The following is a 23,514-nucleotide window of genomic DNA, read 5'->3' on the forward strand; positions in this document are numbered from 1 at the left end:
CCCATTCATTATATTTCCATTTTTATATCGCATTCTTCTGAAAACACAGTGTTTATGCATACAGAAGATTTTAACATGTCAACGCATACAGAAAGAAAAGAAGAAAAAATACTGCATTTGAGAAATTTCAAAGAGGACAATTTTATATTTGAAATATTTTTCATTATGAATTAGAGAAATTTAAATAAAAAGATTCTTTAAAATTTTGCCTTGATTAAGTCTTATCTCATATTATTCATACTTATACTTAGTTCTTGTGTTGCCTGGGTAGAGGATATACTTCGTCAACAGTATAAATTAAGGAATTGTAGCTGTAGTTACATTTTTAAAGAACAAATAAAAATTTAACTTGTTAAGTAGGGCATAAATTATTAACATGATGCTGTTTGCTAATTCTTGCTACATTAGAAACGCAGAGAATAAATTTCATATATTTAATCTTTTGAGCTCACATGTAAGAAAACTGATAAACAAAGCAATACTTTTTATCTTTTTTACAGAATAACTATAATCTAAAATACTCATTTAGATCATTAATATGTCAGCCTGCATTTTTATTGTAAGTAGAGATTAAAGTACAGCTTCTGACTTTCCATAAATTAATGGTTTGTTATTTAAAGATTTTATGCACATTTCATAAACTCTTTACTTCTTGGAGACTGCAGACCACCTGACCCTGAGTTTCTTGTAAACAACTTGTTTTTCTCTGCTCTAAGCAACCTGCAGCTGTTCTGAGCATGAGACCCTGATGGCAGGGAGTGATTTTTGGTGGGTCTGCAGCTGAAAGATCCCGAGAGCTGGGGCATGGCCAGAGCACTATATAAGTTGCCCATGGACAAAATAAAGTTTCAAGGATGACCCGTGTTCTCGGATGACAGAGGTCTGTGTGCATGTGTTTTTAAATCTCCAGCCTAGTCCCCAGTTCAGGGACCAAACCATAGATCGTAGAGCAGACGGTGTGCTTTATATGTACTCTGAATAAATCTATGGTATAAAAATACCCATTGCCCTTCCTTCATCAGTTAAGGGTTTATATTTATTCATGCTATATCATGTTCAAATTATCTATCTATCATCTATCTATCATCTATCTATCATCTATCTACCTAGTATTATAAGAAGTGGTTCTGTCTAATGACTAACAGTATAATAATATGTAGTTATTCACAAAATCATTATATGCAACTTGATAGCATATGAATTAATATATGTGTATATTTATATGTGTATATATATGCATGTGTTTGTTCATGACACATATATAGATACAGTTTTCTTCTAATATATCAAGTAAATTTAAATCAGTTGAATGTATTAGTAATGAATTCTATGCATTTTGATGGAATTTAAAGACTACTACCAATAATATAAAGAGATATATTTTTAAGTTAGTATTTATCCAAAGAAGACATAAAACATTACTGCTAATAAATGAAAGCATGCTTGACTTTACAAATTACTGTAGAAATGTAAGCCTTGGTAATCCCATTGCTAATGGAGTGATTCTTATCGAATGAACAAGAGATCATGATTGTTGATAAGTACATGGAGAAGAAAGAGTACTTCCACACTGTTAATCAGAACATTAGTTTAAAATTTAGTCATTAATTGTGGGTTTTCAACATAGTGTACTTTCAAAGAAGAGTAAGTTTGGGAATTACTTTATTAGTATTTTAAGCCATATGTTGACAACAAAAATTTAGATTTAAGTCATGGATGAAAACCCAATGTGGCATTTGTATAGAACAAATATTTGTGAAAAGTTTTGGCGTATAAAATGTCCTGTTGCTCAGCCAACTCCTCTAGAAGTTCCCAGAGAAATTGCCTTTTCCCTATTTTATTGGTTCCTCTTTGAGACTCAGGAAAGGCAATTTACCTTTCCAGTATGAAGAACTTACTTCAAGAAAGCATTTTACTCATTCTGACTCCCTAGAAGATTGAACCAGATTTAAGGAAATTACATTTTATTTTTAGCAAGTGAGGGTCAGATGTGCCTAATTCCATGTGCCTTTCGCAAGGATTATCTATTTTATCTCATTCATCTTACTTTTACCACGTGAAATTTCAGTATCTGCCATGACATGGAATCTTTAAATAATCTCAAGAATTTACTCCATTGCTTGATCTGCACATATAGAAAATGAGTTTTTAACCTATTCACATGCTGGCCATATATTGAGCAATATTTGAGCAATTATTGAGTTCAATAATATTTGTCATTATTATATGTTCCATATTAACAGAGTAACTGCAAGCACATGATGCTATCAAGATTGATATCAGCTTTTTGAAATGATACTGGACAGAAATAAATTATTATTTTGGTAACTTTTCTGAGGAACAGAGTTGCATTTTTAAATTAGAAATCTTAGTTTCAAATCAATGCTGTGGTAAAGATACACAAAGCTTTGGTTGAAATACCTCTTAAGGAGAAAAAATAAAATGACAATGATTTTGATTAATGACAATATTTCAAAACATGCAAAAATAAAACCAGATTACAGAAGGTTGAAATGTAATTTAATTTCAGAAGTGTTAATATATACAAACTAAGTCGGTTGTGGTGGTACAAGCCTATGAGTTAAAACCCAAACTCGGGAACTGTTACTAAACTCAAATATATATATAAATTTATATATTTATAAATATATATAAATATATATACACAGCACTTCGATGCTATAAAATTTTGTCTGGAGCTATTGGTAAATACTAATATATACTACATGAGCTTTAATAGCTTAATGATTACATTTTAAAATTCAGATGTAATAAAAATGCTCTTGATTTAATACTATTTTTTCTTACATAAGACTTTAAATATCACCCATATCATTAATATATATTATATTGTATATAACATATATTAATAGCATCATATATTATATATTATTATATATTTCTAGGTATAGAAATTAATTAAAGTGTATTGATGTGGGAGTGTCATATATCAATCTGTTGATTTCATTGGTTAAGTAATAAACACACTGCTTGGCCTCATAGCTTAGAACATAGATGGGAGGAGAAAACAGAATAGAATTCTGGGCGGAAGAGGAAGTGAGGTCAGACTCTGCTCTGCTCCCAGAGAGACTCGACAGCTCTGCTCTGGAGCAGAGACGCCATGCTTGCCATGCTACACTATCCCAGGATGGACGGAGGCTAGAATCTTCCCGGTAAGAGCACCTTGGGGTGCTTACACAGATGATTAGAAATGGGCTAAATTAATATGTGAGAATTAGCCTAGAAGAGGCTAGATAGAAATGGGTCAAGCAGTTAAATGAATACAGTTTGTGTGTTGTTATTTCGGGCATGAGCTAGCCAAGCGGCCTGGGTGTTGGGGACGCAGCCCCGCTGCGCTCTTATTTCAACAGTGTATGAGATTTATTTTCACTTATTATTAATCTGTCTTGATCCACTCACTCATAGAATGAGTCCTCCTTTAGGATGTGAACTTGCTATCATTTTGATTACTTGTATTAGGTTTTCATACATTATACAAATTTGAATCACGCAAGATATATCTTGCAGCCTTTTAATAACAGATTGGTGCCTACATGGCCAACTATAATCCACATAAAACTTGAGAGGGCTTGGGAAGGAATTCTAGACACACACACAAAAAAAGTTTAGTCACTTTTATATTTTGGATGGTTGCATGTAGCAGCTCCATTAAGAGAGGTTTTCTTGGTTCAACAGTAGAAGAAAAAAAGCTGTGTGGTTTTGAAATGCCAGCTTTTGGGTCATGCTGCCAGCATGAACTGGCTCTTTCAGGACGTCAAAGATTTAAATGGAGTTTGTGAGCAGAGTGTTACAAACTGCTTAATGGAAAGATATAAACCCACTGCATATTTAGAACTGGGGCAGTGTGCGTGCCTTACAGAGACAATGAACGTGTATCCGCCATGTTTGACTGGTTGGAGCCAAAAGGTAAAGCAACATTGGCCCTAGTAATACTGCACATTACCATTTTAAAAGCTCTCCAGGACAGAAAAGAATTTCAGGTACACAATAGGACAGAGTCAGACATAAAAGACTTCTAAACAAGATACAATGTGTTTAAAAAATATATGTAGGCTTTGGAGAGAGAAGAAAAAGAATATAAAAAGTTATAAAAATAAGTAAATGGTTTTAAAATAATAAAACAAAGTCTTTAAAGTGACAGAGTACAGACAATCATAGATTAGTGGAGTAAATATAATAAAATAAATATTGAAAAGTAATAGAGTAAATTAAGTCACTTAAAAATGAAATATACACAGAGAGTCTGGTATGTATACTATTGTGTTTTCATTTATTTTTAGACTGCAGAGAGACATTTGATTTTGGGGACTGCTAAGCTAAGCCAACATGAATATTTTAAAGGTATCTTAAATTCAAAATATGGGTCTAAGGATATCTTGCTTTGGAAAAGAGGTTCTTCTATTCTTCTGGGGTAGAATGATCACATCTTTCTGTTGCATGACCACTGGATTCTGGGGTTACCATTTTGCTTTTTTAGGTTGTTAAATGAATGTTTGCATTGGCACCTCCCCATCTCTTCCTTCAACTGGTGCTGGCAGTATCTTTACCTCTTGGTCCAATTCTTGAAGCTGCTGTCTCTGTCTTTGGGAGATGTTCTTAGTCTGCTCTGCGCAGTTGTTGTCTGTGTCTTGGAGATCCACTGAGATCTCTTTTGGCCTTCTCTCTTGATTTGCACTGTGCTGTTGCAATCTCTGAGTATGCTCTCAGGATTCACAGATTATGCTTCAGAGTTCCTCTGAGGTCTCAGGAGTTGGTAGGTTTGGGGCTGAGTGGGCCTTGTAGCTTACAGAGTTTGATGATTGAGCAGTCTACCTGCAGGAAACTTGCCTACCAGGTGACTAGTAAAGCTGAGCTCGTTGTGGGTGGGGCCTAGGAAATAGAATGCCCAGCTGGTTGGCTGATCACTTACCTCTTGGTCCACTCTGTGCAGTTGCAGCCTGTGATTCAGAGTTCCTCTCCACTTTAAATTTTTTTAACAGACAGTACATGCATGGCAAATAGCACTTGCTCAGTAAATAAATTATTAGTTGATTCTGGTTATGTTACTAAAAAGGAACAAACACAAACACACTATATATTCTTTTTATTATTTGAAGTATGTTGACAAAAAAATAAAGAAAGAACTGATCAACAATTATACCATTCAATGAGTAACTCTATTTTCAGGAAACTTTGCAGAATATGAGTCAGAAAGAGTGTAAGACCCAAAAATATGGAGAATGCAAAGAAATCAAACAACAAGGCAGGATCATCTATAAAAGCAGAGACTAATGAAGCAAGAATGGATATTGCACAAGTCTAAGCCAGATGGGGCCCTAGCATGGAAATAAGTGGACTTATGCTTCTATTCCAAACAAAGAAGCTATTTCCAATTGATAACCACTTGAAAATGAAATATTTATTTTCTCCAAGTGTGTCTCAGTAGAGAAACAGGACTCTCTTGAAGGTAGACTGCATGCCCAGCAGTGACCAACAGAAAGTGAACTCAATATCATCAATGGAGGATTTTTCATTCCAGAGTGTAGTCAGGTTGTTGTTTTGTTTTTGTTTGTTTTGGGGTTTACAAGTTATTTGTATATATATCACAGCTTCTGTTTTGAGTTTTTATGGGATTTTTGTGCCTCTAGGTGTGCAAATGTGTGTGTGTCCACATCCTTGGTGTTTCTTGTGCTTTCCTTTGGCTCTTTGGCTCCTCTTTTGATTTTGTTATTTCATCCTATTCTAATTTATTTGCTTTTTATTTATCTCATTGTACTTTATTACTTTTACATAGATACTGTTTGATTTCTACCTGGATGTAGAGAGTATGTATGTGCATAGTAGAGGAAGTGAGGAGGGTTTGAGAGGAGTAGAGGGAGGGGCAAAACATGATAATAGTGTATTATATAAAAATCTATTTTTAATAATAAATAAGTTGGTAAATCAGTATACTTTAGTCATTCTTTTCTGTCTGAGTAAGCATCCTAGGACACCAGATTCATATAGTGTTCCTAGCTTTTCTAAAGCAAAACAAAAGTTTTTTTTTTTTGCTAACTTGTAATTAACAGAATATATACATGTATGTATATATGTATATATGTGTGTGTATTTATTATATGAAATACACATATAGTCACACTTTGTTTCTCTTACATTTAATCAGGTATTAGCAACTACATTTCAATTATTATTAAATAGAGAATAAAAATTTGGTTCTTCTGTAGTGAATATATGTGTTCTAAGATCTATTTTCTTAAATTATGGTATAGTCTAGAAATATAAAAGAACAAATATCCTTAACCAGCATGAAAACAAATAACTGTAAATTGGCAAGGAGAACAACATAATTTCACAGTAAAATTTCACCCAATTAGAAAAGACACTAGGACTCATATACAATTATATTATTTTAGAAATTTTATTGTTTCCATTTCTTGTAAATATGTAAAACCCCATCATGTTCTGACCATGCTAAATGTGCAAGAAGAAACCATGATTTGCAATGGCTGTGTAACCTGAACTGTATCTTAAAATTCCATTTTTCAACTTTGACTGAAAGGTTATTTTTCTTGTCATTGTACAAGGCTACTATATTAAAATAAATACACTGATAGAAGCATTTGAGTAACTACTTAAAAATGGGAGTAAGAGAAAAGCCAATGTTTTGCTTAGTTTTCCTGACCTTGCAGTGATGAAGAAATAATTCAGTCATTGAAACATGGATAAGGCAAAATGTACAGTCTTCAGCCAATTATGAACAAGCTGGGCCTTTGGCTGAAGAAAGGATTGCATCTATGATAATTGCCTAAGGACATTTACCACATGGCCTCAGGTCTTGGCTGGTAGAGATGTCTGAAAGAAAATGATTACATTTCTCTCTTCATTTTTCTTTATAATTCAAACTTCAACACAGGCCATTAGAGCCCACAAAGTTAGCTATAAAAAAAAAGATGAAATGAAAACTTTTATGATGAAATGGAATAAGGATCTTCAAGTGGCTAGAACATTATTGTATATTATGATAATAGGGACTTCTTATAATGGTATTTTATAATGTGATATTTGTTGCTCTTGTGTATAGAATTACGGGAATATCTTCATTTTGAAACTTTGACTTTTCATTATATTTAATAAATTATTATTTTATTGTTGTATGAGACAGGACATCACATTTTTGAGTAGGTTGGCATATAAACTACTGTTACGTGAAGAGGGGGCCCCTTGTTTATCCAGGCCACCCCCTAGCTTACACCCGAAATAACCACACAGATACTGTATTAATTAAAACACTGATTGACCATTAGCTCTAACTTCTCTTTGGCTAACTCTTACATCTTGATTTAGCGTATTTCTATTAATCTATGTATCGCCACATGGCTGTGGTTTACTGGCAAGGTTTTCACCGGTGTCTATCTGAGGTGAAAGATCCATGGCTTCTCTGACTCTGCCATTCTTCCTCCCAGCATTCAGTTCTGTTTTCTCTGCCTACCTAAGTTCTGTCCCATCAACTAGGCCAAAGCAGTTTCTTTATTCATTAACCAATGAAAGCATCACACAAACAGAAGGAACTCCTACACCAAACTACCACACAATTTATACTGCGCTCAGACTCATGACAATTCCCTTGCCTCTGCCTCCCAAATTCTGGGATTTGATGCAGTTTTCTACCATTCAAAAGATTCATAGCAAAATAAAATATTTTATATTATTTGACAAATTACTTCATCTTGCAACTTTAATTTGATTAAGTAATAACTATCATCCATCAATTTTACATTAATTGCAGATTTCTGTTAGAAATAGTTTGTAATACATGTTATTAGTGAAATTATACAGTTTAGAAGTCCATATAGTTTACAGTCTATCTTTTGGTGTGTGTTTTATCTGTGAAAGTACTACAGAATAGGCAAAACATATTTTTTTAAACTAAATCTTCATTTACAAAGTTATTTGCAAGAGCAACTTTTGTATTAGTCTTCTATCATGCATGGTCTTAAAACATATTTGCTGTGGTTTAAAAGAGACATTTCATAATAGTTTATAGAGTTTGCTTTTTTTGCTGTCAATAAGCTACTCCATTTCATGAACTGTCTGGTCTGAACAGATACAAATGAGAAATATTTTTTCCCTTGTCCTTGAAACTTCTTCAATTGTGTATATTGTCTCTAATTAATATGCATTAGCTTTACCTTTTTTGTCCTAGGGAAAGTTATCTAGGTAGGAAAAGCAAACATTTCAATATTGTTTGCATTCAAATCAATTTAATGATGCTAAATAATAGGCAGTTTAGTATTTACTATCTAAATAATTGAGATGTTTTCTTCAAAAGGTATGCCGGTTATAATTTTGAAAGTTAGGAAAGAGAACAATAAAATGACAAATATATTCTACTCTTAGTCATTTCCTTGTTATAAAGGCTGGACTTCTATCACTGAGCAGAGTGAATGCTTCGTGCCGCAGATTTTCATATTCATGGAAAACTGCCTTTTTCTTTCTGGAGGCAAATCTACTGAATGCACTATTTTCTGCACATTTCATTGAATATTTGAATCAAAACAGTGTCATGATCATGAGTACTTTGATAACAGCTAAAATACTAAATGTATTAAGAATATCAACATTGTGACAAAAGAGTGATTCATTTTGTACGATTCACAGTTTCTCTTTTCACCCACAGAGCATATTTTATCAAGCTTCAAGTTTCACAAGTGGCCAGCGATCCTTGGGTTCCACTACCTTCGAGAACAGTGTCTTTCAGTTCAGCTGTACTTGTTGAGAAAACCCGTGCTGCCATTTCCAAGTCATAGGTGATTTGATATAGGATCTACAAACTCAATCGTGTTCATGAAGAATTTAGAGACTGACACCTTCAATAGTAATATGATGGCTTTTGGAGATAAAATCTTCAAGATAATTGCATTTAGTTGAAATCACGAGGTTGGAAGACTTATTTACAATGGAATCATTATCAGCTGTTTCATGAAAAGAAAAAGCAAGAAGGATGTCACTACTCTGTTTCACAGAGAGGCTTCACTAGAATCTTAGCATATTGATACCTTCAGAAACGTGAGAAACAAATCTGTGTTTCAGGCCACCCATTTCTTAGTGTATTTTTGTGCTGGTTCAAGGTTAAACACACACCCACACCCACACACATATATAATGTGGGGCAGAACTAAAACTAAGAAAAATGGCTTGTCGAATGTCACAGAACAATAAGAAATGAAGCTGATTGACTCCAATCATGAAACATTCAAAACATTCATTATTAGTCATGCTTGATATCAAGATTATAGTTATACCAGAAAACAAATGTGAGGTTTTCCAAAATTTGTGTAAGAACTAAATATGCATATTTCATAGAAACCAAGTTGATCCTATGAAAAATCTACAGCATTCCTTAGTACTTGTTTTACATTATTTTTAATGAACTATTTTACACTCACTTGTGAATTGGCTGAATTTGTTTTTTTTCTTTTTGCTTAAATGTCAAGCAATTTTCTAAAGCTATCACAGTGTGACTCTGATTCTCTTATTTAATTGCCATATAAAACAAAATGACATGTTTGCCTGCAAAGAAGGTGAGTTCTTTATTTCCTAAATATTTTCTGTTTTATATTTTTATGTGCAGTTTTTTGTTTTTATTTTTCTCTCATATATTAAATCCCAATTACAGTTCCTCTCACTACCATCTCCCATTCTCTCCCTCCTAATTACCTTTCCCCAAGATCCACACCACTTTCCTCAAAATAGAGTAGGCCTCATGTAAGAATTAGCCAATAAGAAACTAGAGCTAATGGGTCAAGCAGTGATTTAATTAATACAGTTTCTGTGTGATTATTTCGGGGCTAAGCTAGCCAGAGAGCCTGGATGAACAAGAGGCCCGTCTCTTTTTGCAACAGCTTTGCAGGGACCTCAACCAAAAAGTGCATAAGAAGCTACAATAAGATCAGACTCATACCATCTCATGAAGGCTGGATGAAACAATCCAGTAGGAGCAGAAAAAAAATCAAACAGAAAAACAGTCAGAGATATGCCTCTCCATTTCCCAGTGTTAGGAATCCCACACGAATACCAAGTTACTTAGACTTAACATATATGCAGAGGACCTAGGTCATACTCCTAAGGGCTCCCTGAATGCTGCAAGCCTGCATGAGTGCCAGTCAGTTCATACATGGACTTGTTCTCCTGGTGTCTTTGAACCCTCTGGTTCCTCAGATTTTTCTTCCCAATTCTCTACCGGGCTCCCAGAGATCTGCCTAATGTTTGGCTGTGGGACTCTGCAACAGCTCCCATCGGATGCTGGATGAAGTCTCTCTGGTCTCTTTTGAAAAGGCTTCTGTTAGGCTCTGCTCCCAGAATAGTCTGCAGGCAGGAAAGGTTTTGTTGCTGGGTTGGTATCCCAATCCCTCTACTTGAGTCCATGTCTGGTTCCAGAAGATGGCTGGTATGGGCTCCATAGTCCCTATTACTAGGAGTTATTCTGGTGTGACTCTCAATGATTACACGGAGTTTCCATTGTACTATGTTTATCATGCTTCCAAGCCCCCCCCCCCCAATTCCAGTCATTTCTCCAAGTACTTTTTTCCTCCCTTTTAACTTGATTCCTCTTGTTCTCTACTGCATCTGTCCTTGATCCACCCAGGGGAATCTAATCTATTTCCCTTTCCCAGGGAGATCATTGCACCAAACCCCTTAAGCCCTCCTTGTTTCTTTGCCTTTCTGAGTCTGTCGACCTTGGATTGAAAATCTTCTACGGACAGCTAAAATCCACTTATAATTGAATACATACCTACTATTTGTCTTTGTATTTCTGATCTCATTCAGGATTTTTTTTCTAGTTCCATTTAATTGACTGCGAATTTCATGATCCCACTCTTCTTAAAAGCTGAGTAATACTGCATTGTGCAAACGTACCACATTTTCTTCATTCATTATTCAGTTGAGGACTATCTAGCTTCTTCCAGTTTCTGGCTATTATGAAAAAAGCTGAGATGAACATAGTTGAAGTGTCCTATGTTGTGATAGGATGGAGCATCCTTAGGGTACATGCCTAGGAGTGGTATTTCTTGAGGTAGATGAATTCCCTACTTACTGAGAAACTTCCATGCTGATCTCCAAAGTTGCTGTGCAATTTTGCACTCCCACAGACAATGGAGGAATATTTCCCTCGATCCTTATCCTCTCCCACATGAGCTGTCACTTGTGGTATAGATCTTGGTCACTCGAAAGGTGCAAGATGGAATCTAAGAGTCTTTGGATTTACATTTTCCTGATGACTAAGAATGCTTAACATTTGTTTAAGTATTTCTTTCCCATTGGAGATTCTTCTGTTAGAGTTTCCTATTTATATCTGTATCCCATTTTTAATTGGATTATTTAGTGTGTCGAGGTCTAGTTTCTTTATTTGATTATGTATTTTAGATATTAACCCATTGGCAGCTGTGGAGTTTGTGAAAATCTTTGCCCATTCTGCGACGTGTCATTTTGTCCTATTGACTGTATTTTGCTGTACAGAAGCTTTCAGTTACACCAAGTCCATTTTTTAATTGCTGTACTTAGCTCCTGTCTTCTGTTAAGGTAGTTGTACACAGATATGTTCAAGGCTATTCACCACTTTGTCTTTTATCAGGGTTCTACTTGAGTTTTGTGCAGAGTGATGGATATGAGTCTATTTGCATTCTTCTACATAGGAGCCTCCATTTAGATCATCACGACTTGTTGATGATACTTTCTTTGTATATTTTTGATTTTTTATGGAAAAAAATCAGATACCATACCTGTGTGGATTTACATATGGGTTTTCGATTTGATTCCATTAATACCCTTGTCTGTTGTTACATCAATGCCATGCAGTCTTAATTACTAGAGTTCTATATCACAGCTTGAAATCAAGGATGATGATAGCTTTCTTCCTCTTCCTTTATAGGCATGTCCTTTCTGTTAGGAAAAATTTCTCCTATAATTTTGGTAAATATATATTCTAGGTTTTGAGCTGAGATTCTTCTCCTTATTTTCATAGTTTCCAATACTTCCTGAATGATTAGTGTTAGGAATTTTTTTAAATTTATCATTTTCATTGACCAGTGAATCTGTTTCAACTATCACAGCATCAATCCCAAAGATTCTGTCTTCTACATCTTTTATTTCTTTGGTGATTCTTGCGTCTGTAGCTCCTGTTCACTTACCTGGGTTTTCCATTTTCATAATTCCCCCAGTTTATGTTTTCTTTATTGATTTTATTTTGATTTCCAGTTCTTCTACAATTTCAGGTCTTGTACAGTACTTCTTCCCTTTGGCTTTTATAATATTCTTTAAGGGATTTATTGATTCCCTTCAATTTTTTGTTTGCCTTTTTCTTGATTTGTCTAATGATTTATTTTTTTCATTTTCTCTTTTAGGACCTCTATCATCTTTATAAAGTTGGTTTAAAGGTAGTTTTCTTATACTTCAGTTGAATTGCAATATTCAGGTCTTGTTGCTGGATTCTGGTTGTGCTGTATTTCCCTGACTGTTGTTGGTTGTGTTCTTATAGTGGCATTTAGACATCTGGGTTTGCTATGGTTATTGGTCTAGGTGCTGATTTCTGAGTTTGTCTTTGTAGTATGGCTGGGTTTTTTCTTGGTTTATGTTTTCTCTTTGTTCTTCTTGTCTGTGTGGTCTGGATTTTGGTCTCTGATCCAGTAGAGAGTCATTGTCTAAGTTGGAAGTCAGTCCTCTGATATATTACAGTGACCTTTGGAGAAGCATGGTGCTTTGCTTGAGTTGGGCAGGGTAAGATACAGCAATAAGGAAAGGAGTAGAGATTGGAGGCACTGAGTGGGTGGAGAATGTCTGCTGGAGGACTGTCTATCTGTATTTCCGGCAGGTGTGGACTCTGGTCCAGCAGAGAGTCTCTGCTTGAATTCCCCTCTCTGTTTTTACTGACTTGCTTGGCCTACACCTGTTATTCAAGCTGGTGTGGCCTGCAAGCATTCTTTTAGCAACTGGCTGATGTGCTCCTGAACAGAGGAAATCTGCTCAGGTTGGGGCCAAGGGGAAAGAAGCAGGAAGGGAGGGTAGTATGACAAGACTGGGGCATGCAGTAGAATTGAGCTTTAGAAATCAAATCCAGATATTGAGCAATTCATCTGGCAGGTGCATCACTCACCTATTCTTCTGACTGGCACGGCCTGCACCTAAGCAGCATACGTTTCCTGGAGTTGGGGCTTTGTATAGTAATTTTAACATTTTATTTTCTTATGTTCTTGATACTTCAAATTATTTCAACTATTTCAAATATTCTAGACAATAAAACTAATCCCTCTTAACATTATATGAATATCAATTCAAGTTCTAATTCTGATGATAATGCTAATCCATAAAAATTAAAATATTTCTGCTTTTCTTTTGAATTTTATGTCTTAATCGTCAAGAAAAATCTTCATTTTACTCACTACATCAATATTTTTTGTTTTACTTACTGACTCTGTACCAAATAACGTTTAAAACATTAAATTTAGGAGCTGAAGATAAGACTAAGCAGTTAAGAGCACTCACTGACTGCTTTTTCAGAGGACCTGGGTTCATTTCTCAACACCCACATGGCAGCTCACAATTGTCTAATTCCAGTTCCAGGGGACCTGATACCCTCACACAGACATTCATGCAGGCGGAACACCAATGCACATAAAATCAAAACTAACCTATTAAAAATTAAATACATTCTCCGTATTTTATTTCATTAATATATTTCCTTATTTTGAAAATTTTAGTATTATAATTTCAACCAACTTATATATTTTTTATTGTTTCAGACGATCAACTGTTTCATAGTGATATACAGTTTTATTTTACTTATTAATTATTAATGTTAGGAGCATTTGTTTTGCCTGCATGTATGTGTGTGCACCACTGGTGCTGCATTTGGATGCCAGAAAAACATAGAGGATTCCCTTGTACTGGTCCACGTCAGTTCTGAGAACAGAACCGGGGTCTTTTGGAAAAGAAGCCAGTGTTCTTATCTTCTCAGGTCCAGGGTTTCTTTTATTTTTCCCAGGAATGCAAGTAAAAATTATTATTTACCTTCTATTTCCCTAATTCTATTTCTTTTGCAGAAGTATTTTTAAAGGCTTTACTAACTTGTAAGTGAATAATCTTAGAACCCACCTTATTTGTGCTTTGCATTTTTTAAACTTTGTACAACAATATACTTAGTGAATAAATATTTTCTCCAAGGGCAAAGAAATGTTACTCTGATTTGGATTCTTTCCAAATTCCGATCCGCTGAAGTTCGGCATGTTCTTAAGCCTGTAGGCTGATTGTCAGGTAAGAAAATAATAGTTTTCTTCAAATGTAGTTAAGAAAAAATTGGACTAAGATACTGCAATAGTAAACCAAGAAATGGAATTTTACTTGTATAACGATCGCCTTCCCACCCTTATTTTGAACCGTATTGAACAGCTCGCCGTTTCCGTGAAGTGTTGGACTCTTTGGCGATGCAGTCTCTGTATACTTAACTCTCAGTTAAAGTGATCTTGCCATCTTTCCGCAGGCACTTACCTCCCACTCATCATTTTAAGGTAATTTTAAGCGCTAGTTTTTGCTACAATTGTTCTGTAATGTCTCTGCCTCAGGCAGAAGAGTCTTATCTCAAATTCCATGGCAACTTGTATGTTCTGTGAGATACTGCCCTGTGAAGACACTTTGTCTTTTATATGTTTTTCACTATACCATATCTTCGTTGTTCCATGCTTCAGATTTCCCATTAACACCGAACTAACATGCTTATAATGTTCTGCTAAATATTTTAGAAAATTGCCTTGAATTTATTCAGTCCTTAATTTTCAATAACATGTGTGTGGCATCTCCATACTTGCAAACATCCTATGTATCTTGACAAACATTCCAGGTGTTCCTCTTCTTGCTGGGATGACATACTGAGAGACCTTGCAAACTGTTTTTTTTTTTTTTCTGTAAAAAACACTCAAACAAATTTCAGCTCAAAAGGAGGAGACTTCTATACAAGCTGCTAAGAAAACACGCGCACAAAGAGTTGTCCTGCTGAATATCAGAAACCCAAGTTATACATGTTTTTTTTTTTTTTGGTGGATGCACAGTTACAACAATATTTGGGTCTAGTGAGATTATATCCTATAGGAAAAGAAAAGTAGCATCAATCAGCAGGCAGCCAAGTCTGACAGCTCTCTAAACACTCTCCTTATAGTATTGGAAATAAGGACTTTCCATGGAGATATAAGGTAATCTGCAACAGTTTATGAAAGTTTCTCTTCTTGTCTTCTTGATACTAATCAAAACATATTTTTAAGTATTTATCTATTATCTGTCTATCTATCTGACATCATACATCTATTCATCTGTCTAAATTGTTCCACTTCCCTAATTTCGTAATATGATTATCTATGCATTGTAAATTATTTATTCTGTCCTTAAATTATATGCTCTTTAGTCTTCTATAAAAATGAAAGCACATTATCAAAACGAATGTAAAATGTAGAAACAAATATGTGGATGATAATCACTAAATAGAAAAATATCATAGATACATCATGGTTGTTTTTGCTAAAACTTTCATTTTGCCCAATTGCACTAAAGTTGTTTTTGGTTCTTTTTTCCACCAGACTCTAGGGAGAGGTGGAGATTTCATACTTATTGTCCAAGAATAAAATAAAGCTAGCTTGGTGAAACCTGATTATACCTATTTTCATCTTTCTCTACAAGCATCATCTGGTAGCTTTTTGGGAGATTTTAATTAGCTTAAGAAATTGTACGAGTTCACTGTCAGGACCTAGACAGAGAATATCTTAAATTTCAAATAATTAGAATTGTGCCATTACAACCTACTGCCTTAGTAGTAGATAGTTGTATAGTTGTTATAAAAAATTAAATGAGGTGGTTTCTCTCTTGTTCTTCATTTTAATCCTTATACAGTTTCTTTTGTATAAATTGTATTTATTAATATTTTAAATATTTTTTAGGTTTGAAAATTTCATGTGTATAGATATTTCATCTGTATGGATTATGTATATTTCAGTTTGTGCTTCATTTAGCTATAAAACCACCCAAACAAAGTGCTTGCTTTGTGCCCATGGAGAACAGAGGAAAGGATTAGGCTCTTTGGAACAGGAGTTATAGGTGGTATTAGTTAACGAGTGTGTGTGTGTGTGTGTGTGTGTGTGTGTGTGTTAGGAACCACATGAAATACTTCTGTAAAAACAGCAAGTACTCTTAACTGCTGAGTCATTTCTCTAGCCCCTAATTCCTTTTATATGAGAAGTAGCTGATCAACTTACATTGTTAATCTTTGTTATCTAAAACTATAAATACTGTTTTATACTTTTATAATCTTTGTGGCTATGTATACTGTTAGTAATTGCTCTATTTCTATAAAGAAAAACCACAACCATGGCAACTTTTATAAGGGGAAACATTTAATTAGGGCTTGCTTACAGTTCAGAGGTCTAGTCCATTGCCCTCATGGTAGGAAGAAGGACATGGTGCTAGAGAGGAACTGAGAGTTCTACATCTGGATCCTCAGGTAAAGTGAGAGACTCTGGACTTAAGTTGAGCACTTGAATCCTCAAAGCAAACCCCAAGGAAATATCCCCTTCAGTAAGGTCACACATACTCTAATAAGGCCACACATCCTAATAGTACACCCACTAGTGAGCAAGCATTCAAGTCTAGGAGTCTATAGGGGCCGTTCTTATTCAGACCACCACATACTCCATATAAAAGGAAATTAGTTAAATTTATGAGAAGCTAGAGAAACAGTTTAGGGAAGTTTAACTCATAATTTAAATACTGACATACTTAAAGTTACCAGTGATTTTCTAAGTAGTGGAGTATCTAATTAATATGGATTTTTTGGAAAATTTCAGTTCAAAAGGATCTCCATGGTAAATTCATGAGTGTAACTGTATATATGTGTGTGTGTTATCTATTTAGTTCAAAGACCAAGGTTTTTCTGAATTAATTCATTGAGTAAAAAATACAAAGTGAATCATAGTTTTATATTTGATCATAAATTGTAGCTATTTTTAAATTGCAGTAGCTGATTTGTTCTTCAATGGGAATTTTCATGCTCTAGAAATTGCTAATTGCCTCTAGTCAACTTCGCATTTTATCACAGCCATGCGACATGATATGGTTGTTACATTCTCAAATTTGTAGTTTATAAAATGAGATAACAACATAGAATAGAGAAAAATCTAATTTACTTTGGTGTATATTTGTTGTCATGGGACTTAGATTAAATGCACACATTGAAAATTTATTTTCTTGATCACCTACAATGTATTTAATTTTATAGAATTGAATGGACTAATTTACCTTGTATTTGATGGCATGAAGATTTGTAAGCACATTGCACAATACAGTGCAGTCTGTGACAGAGTATCATATTTTAGTTCTATTTCATCAGAGGCAGAAAATCTATTCAACTGACTATTGCATTTCCCATTCATACAAATGCTGGAGGAACAAAGACTAAACATACCCTTTGGATACCAAGTCCCTGCATGACCATATGTACTACGGACTTCATGAATCATGAAAACATGGCAGTTGTCTGACTGTATAAGTGTTGCGTATTCATAAATTATGTACTTATGCTTATGTACCACTCTTGCCTCAAATTTAGATAAAAACTTATAAATGTTAATGATACATTTTGAAGAAAGTTTTATTGCAAGTATCATTTTATATTTTCTCTATGATCATGTTAATGTGTAATTAAATGGTAGAAAAAAATATAAGGTATATTATTTCAAATTTTTCAATAGGATTTTTCAAAAGCTATCATCTGCTTAGCTGATGAATTAATGATAACGGCATTCCTACAACTATTACTTATAGTTCTCACTCTTTCCCAGAATAAGTCAGGTGTGATACTATAGCAAGATCATGCATTCTGGAGCTAGAACATTTAAATATCCGTCAGAGGTTGCCAGGAAACATATTGAACATTAAGAATTTAGTACTAAAGTAGTTTAAATACGATTTCCTTCTATTTTTCTCTCTTAGAGCAAAAAGTTTTCAGCAGATTTAGATTAGAAATGCTAAAAGATACCAAATTTAATCCTCAATATACTGATTTCCCCCAAGAATTTTATTTCTAAATGCATGCATACAAATGCTGTCTCTGTTAGAGGTTTCAAAACAAACTTAACATGCATTTTTGATATTAATATTTTTGATTAATATGTATTGCCTAAAAGAGAATAATATGAATATAAAAAGGATAGAAATCTTTAAAAATTTCCAATAAATTTATTTAACTCAGCTCTTGTATTGTGTAAAGGAAGAACACTAAACACTGAGTAAAAATTTGTCTGACATTGCTTTCATGTCGGCTCCTGAATTTAGCATTGGACATGTCACTACCAGCTTGGCCTTTCATGGTTTTTATTTATAAATGTGAAAAAAAGGTATCTTCACAATGTGCATCAGACATTATTTATTTGATTAGAAGTCTATGACATAGAAAAAGAAACTATTAGACTGAAGTTCCATAAATATTTTTGTTTATGAAGTCAATTCCATCTATTCATTCATAATGGTAGCTAGTTATTATTTGGGTACTCTGCCTAATTTAGTTGAGAATGTTGCTCTTTCTTAAAGCAAGAATGATGATCTAACTCAGATGAATCATTGTACATCTCATTCTAGGGACGAGAAATTAAAGTACACATGTTATCAGTCACATTTATTAAAATAATTTTTCTACAGGTAGGACAGCTATACAGCAAGCCTCTATTCAATGACTTATTAGTACAAATGGTTCAAAAATCATCCATTATTATTCCCATATGCCTGAAATACTGGTAAGAACCAGTAGATGGCAATTTTGAACTTATTTTCTTCACAGTTGAATTTGTTGGCATGGTAATTCTTCTATGTACTTAAGTATATTTTAATTCCTGAGTATTGTGGGAAAGAGAGGAGTCATGAAGATTGAGTCCAAGCACTTTAAAATTCCTTTACATAAAACAAATGTCACTTTATATCATAACTCTATAGTCATAAATATCATCAGATATTTTATTAAATACATAATATATGTCACCAATTATATTCGCTTGGGTATCTACCTCTTAATATATCTGTCCTGATGGGTTCAAGTAGGCTTCATTCACAGCTCTGGGATGGGGTAGGAACGACTGGGAGACAACACTCACATGAAACAATCCTCAATGCAAGTATATTCATGGATATCCTCATGATCTTTCCAGAAGTCAATTCAGCCTCCATTCATGTTGACTCAGAAATGTAAAAGTATAAGAGAAATTACTACTGTATTTTATCTAAGCAGCAACATGGCCACTAGGCATTTTATGTTCAGTTTTGCAATAGATAGATAAGGAAATTTGCCTGTCTCTGGAGCAATTTATGACCAAATTCAATGCACTTCATCGCTATAATCACTTTGCTAATATCATTTTCTCAACTATTCTGTATTAATTCATGCTTTATCAGATAATTAAACAGTGTGTGTGAGAGAGATATGATGAGTGATAGATAGATAGATAGGTAGATAGATAGATAGATAGATAGATAGATAGATAGATAGATAAACGGTATATGCATAGATAGATGAAAAGTAGCTTATAGAAATTGGCTCTTTTAATTGACATGACTGAAAAAGTTCATATCTGCTGCATGCAAGACAGGGAACAAGCAAAGCTGAGAGAATAATTCAATTTGTGTTTAAGTGTCTGAGAATCAGAGAAAGGGCATTTGTTTGTCCTAGTCCAGTTTCAAAGATAAGCACTAGAGACGCAATGGAGGTCCCAACAAAATAAGATGTAAGAGTCTAAAGTCAACTGAGTATTAATGTCCCAGTTTGTGAAAACGTTTCCTATCTGGTTTGATCCAAACCAACCTTCCATTGAAGCATTAAGTGATGGTTAGAGTTTAGTAGGCTAAAATAATCTTAAAGTTTTTCAGTAGTGAATATGGGAGAGAGTGAGGCCCAGGCATGGAAGATACATTGGAGGGCGAAGATGAAGAGGAGTGATGTAACTATAGTTTAATTTAATAAAAATACCAAATAGAAATGTAAGTATTCTATACACTTCTTCAAAAACATTTCCTGAAGATAATGCATTTATAGGATGTGTAAGTCCCTGATACCTTCATTAAAATAATTATTTTATGCCGGGTGGTGGTGGCACATACCCTTAATCCCAGCACTAAGGATGCAGAGTTAGGCTGATCTGTGTGACTTACAGGTCAACCTGGTCTACAGAGCAAGTTCCAGAACAGGCCCCAAAGCTACACAGAGAAACCTTGTCTTAAAAAAAAACAAAAAATAATAACAAAAACAACAACAATACTAATATTAAACTTTACCATAACTATTTGACCTCTAAGATGTTTAATCCCAGCATACCAGGAAGGTAGACACAAGTCCACGGCCAGCCTGATCTACAATAGAAAGTTTTTCTTCAGGGGTACAAATTAAGACCGTGTCTCAAAACATATCTTAAGTTAAACAAAAATTTATTAAATATAATACTTTTCAAAAACAGATAATGTTTCCATTATACTCTGAATGTTTAAGTTATCTTTTAAGACTTGGAGAGTAAGACCACAGATTTTTCATCAAATCATGTTACACAATGGAATCATTCATGGTTCCATTTTATGTCAGCCTTTAGCACATAAATACCATCATACAAGGTCTAGAGTCTTACTGCAAGTTAAGCATTATTCTGAAACTTGCAATATTAAAATGTATTATATTTTATTAACTCTTTTTAGAAACTTGACCTAAATTAAGTTTCAGAAGGATAAAATTTATACATTTCTAATACTAATATCTTCCAGCCTTAGAAAATATTTGGTGAATCAATAATAATGTTTAGGACAGTATGTAGCCTATGTTGACCATGGGTTCAGAGTGACAACAGATTTTAGATGTGGATTGATATATACTGTGTACCTTAGTCGAACAAGCGAAAAACTCTGCTGAATGTCACTCACTGTCCATATGAGTCCTGCAGGCACCAAGGATGAATGCTGCCTTAACAATTGCTCAGCTGTCCGTTGGGACTCTGTTTCTGGAGTCTGCTGTATTTCCCGAGTTAGAGATTCTAAAGTTCATGTATTAGCAAGGGAGACATTATGTGCACCCAGCTCCTCAGAGCATTTGGTTATCTTGCACTTCTCCTGAAGTAAACAAGCCTGTGTTTGTGTTCAGAGCAGCTCTATTATTCTCGCCAAGGTTCCTTTATCCTTGCCCACAATAGTCTATTAGTATGCCAGCTCTATTGCTCTGTGACTTGTGCCAAATTACTTTGCCTTGCTTATGCACACTTTCCATTTTGTAAAATAAGGATGATAATAAAAACATCCGCCTCATAGGGTTGTTGTGAGAGTCAACGTAGGCAGTGCATATCGGGTTCTCACTACAATACACAGCATATAAAATTATTTATTATAGTTTACAAATCTTGGAGATATCTTAGTTTTCTTACACTCTACACCTATTATTGGAAGAAAAAAAATCGCTCTAATGTACTTCAGAAATGCAATGCTTCTTTTCATTGAGAGAAAAATTCAATAAATAGTTATGGATGTAATCTATTTTTCCAGGCTCCAAATTTCTTTCTAATTATGTCTTTATATGCCACTCAACTCCAGTTTCTACACTTTCTTTCTCCTTGTCAAGGACATGCATGATCGTCTAGAGTATAATGTCATAGCAGTGACTTAGAATAACACAGGTTTACTTATTTTTTTTTTTTATTTCTGGAAGTAAGAAAGGTACAATCAAGGTGATCATGAGATGGTAGTTTCAGTTCATTTTAAGAGAGAATCTATTTCTTTTTCTTTTGTGGATTCCAGGACTGCCTGCACTCTTTAACAACTGTCCTCTTCCTAGAAATCACTAATAGACTCTCTCATAGTTACAGCTCATGCTTACTACTACTGATAGCATTTCATGTAGACCAACCTAATTAATATATCATTAGCCTTGTATTCCTGACTTGTTAATTAATCTACTAATTGGTTTAAATACATAAGACTAGGATATCCATAGATTCATTAGTCTATGAACAGTTTGGAGCCAAACACAATGCAATTTCAAATTTTTTAGTACAGTTTTTAAGGTCCTTCATCATTGGTGTCAAATTCCTTATTATTGTTTTGCTCTCTTTCCATGGTATTCTAATTTTACCCTTTGGCATTTGCATTATGTGACTATATTGTTAACACATCATTCATTTTAGGTGCATAATAGCGTCCTCATTATTCTTATGTTTTTTTGTGTTTTATAATATTGAAACAATACTGCTCCTTTGTTGTTTTTATTTCTAAATTGGGTTAGTAAAGCTAGTAGGGATAGTGTTTAAAATAAATGCACATTTATTTATTTTCTTAGATTATTAAATTGAAGACCGAGAATTTTCTTAATTTCTATAGTTCTTTTCAAATTGATGATGATACCCACTTAGAAAGTACTCCTTTTTAAAGAGACTGTAAATCTACTTGCCACAGTTTGATTGAACACAGAGCGAGGCAATAAGAGTTGAGAGGATAGCCACTTAAATGTTATTACATTTACTGATTGATTGACTATCTTTCTCTCTCTCTCTCTCTCTCTCTCTCTCTCTCTCTCTCTCTCTCTCTCTCTCTTTCTCTCTCTCCCTCTGTGTGTGTGTGTGTGTGTGTGTGATCACAGCATGGACATCAGACATGTTTGCATACATACATGTACCGTAATGGTCATGTAAAAGATCAGAGAACAATTTGTGGTAGTGTCTTGCTTCTCACCACCATGTATGTTCTAGGAATAGAACTCAGGCCTCCAGTCTTGAAGGCAAGGGTTTTTTTTTTTTGTTTGTTTGTTTGGTTGGTTTTTACTTACTAACTCATATCTTGATCCAACAGCCTGACTTCTTAGACTAAAAAAAAATAAAATAAAAGTGTTAGTAGGATATTTTAAGAACTGCCTGTAGCTGGTTTAAAGTATGTAAATGCAATGAAGCATTCATATTGTTCTGTTGGATCTGTATGGGCCAATGGGATATTCTTACTACACCTAGACATTTCAACTCACAGGGGTCAAATGTTACCACCAAGACCTTGGTTGTTACACTGGTCACTTTGAAATAGACTTTTCTGTTTTTTCTTTGCCAGAAAAGCTTCCATGTTTCTCAAAGTTCCAGATCTTCCAATGAGAACACCTCAAGAAATTGTGCCTGGCTCTCACCAGTATAGAAGATTAAGTCTGACTCTAACTTTTGTATGAATAAGCTCTTTAGGAAAGAAGCACTCGTATTTGAAATTATTTAGAAGTATTTTTACAGAGTCAGCTAATAGGGCAGTTTCAACTCTGCCCTGAAAACATACATGCACATACAACTGTAAAATTTGATAAATTTCTTTGTAAATTTGTCTTAAAAGGAGAAAATAAAAACTATAGTTTATGGTATAATGACATTATTCATTTTTGTGGAACAGAAGCATCCAAAGAAATGTTTCTGTGTTTTGTATCAAATTGAAATA

The sequence above is a fragment of the Alexandromys fortis genome, unplaced genomic scaffold (assembly GCF_014885135.2).
Source record: "Alexandromys fortis isolate MF-2015 unplaced genomic scaffold, M_Fortis_MF-2015_v1.1 scaffold_0, whole genome shotgun sequence".
Classification (NCBI taxonomy): domain Eukaryota; kingdom Metazoa; phylum Chordata; class Mammalia; order Rodentia; family Cricetidae; genus Alexandromys; species Alexandromys fortis.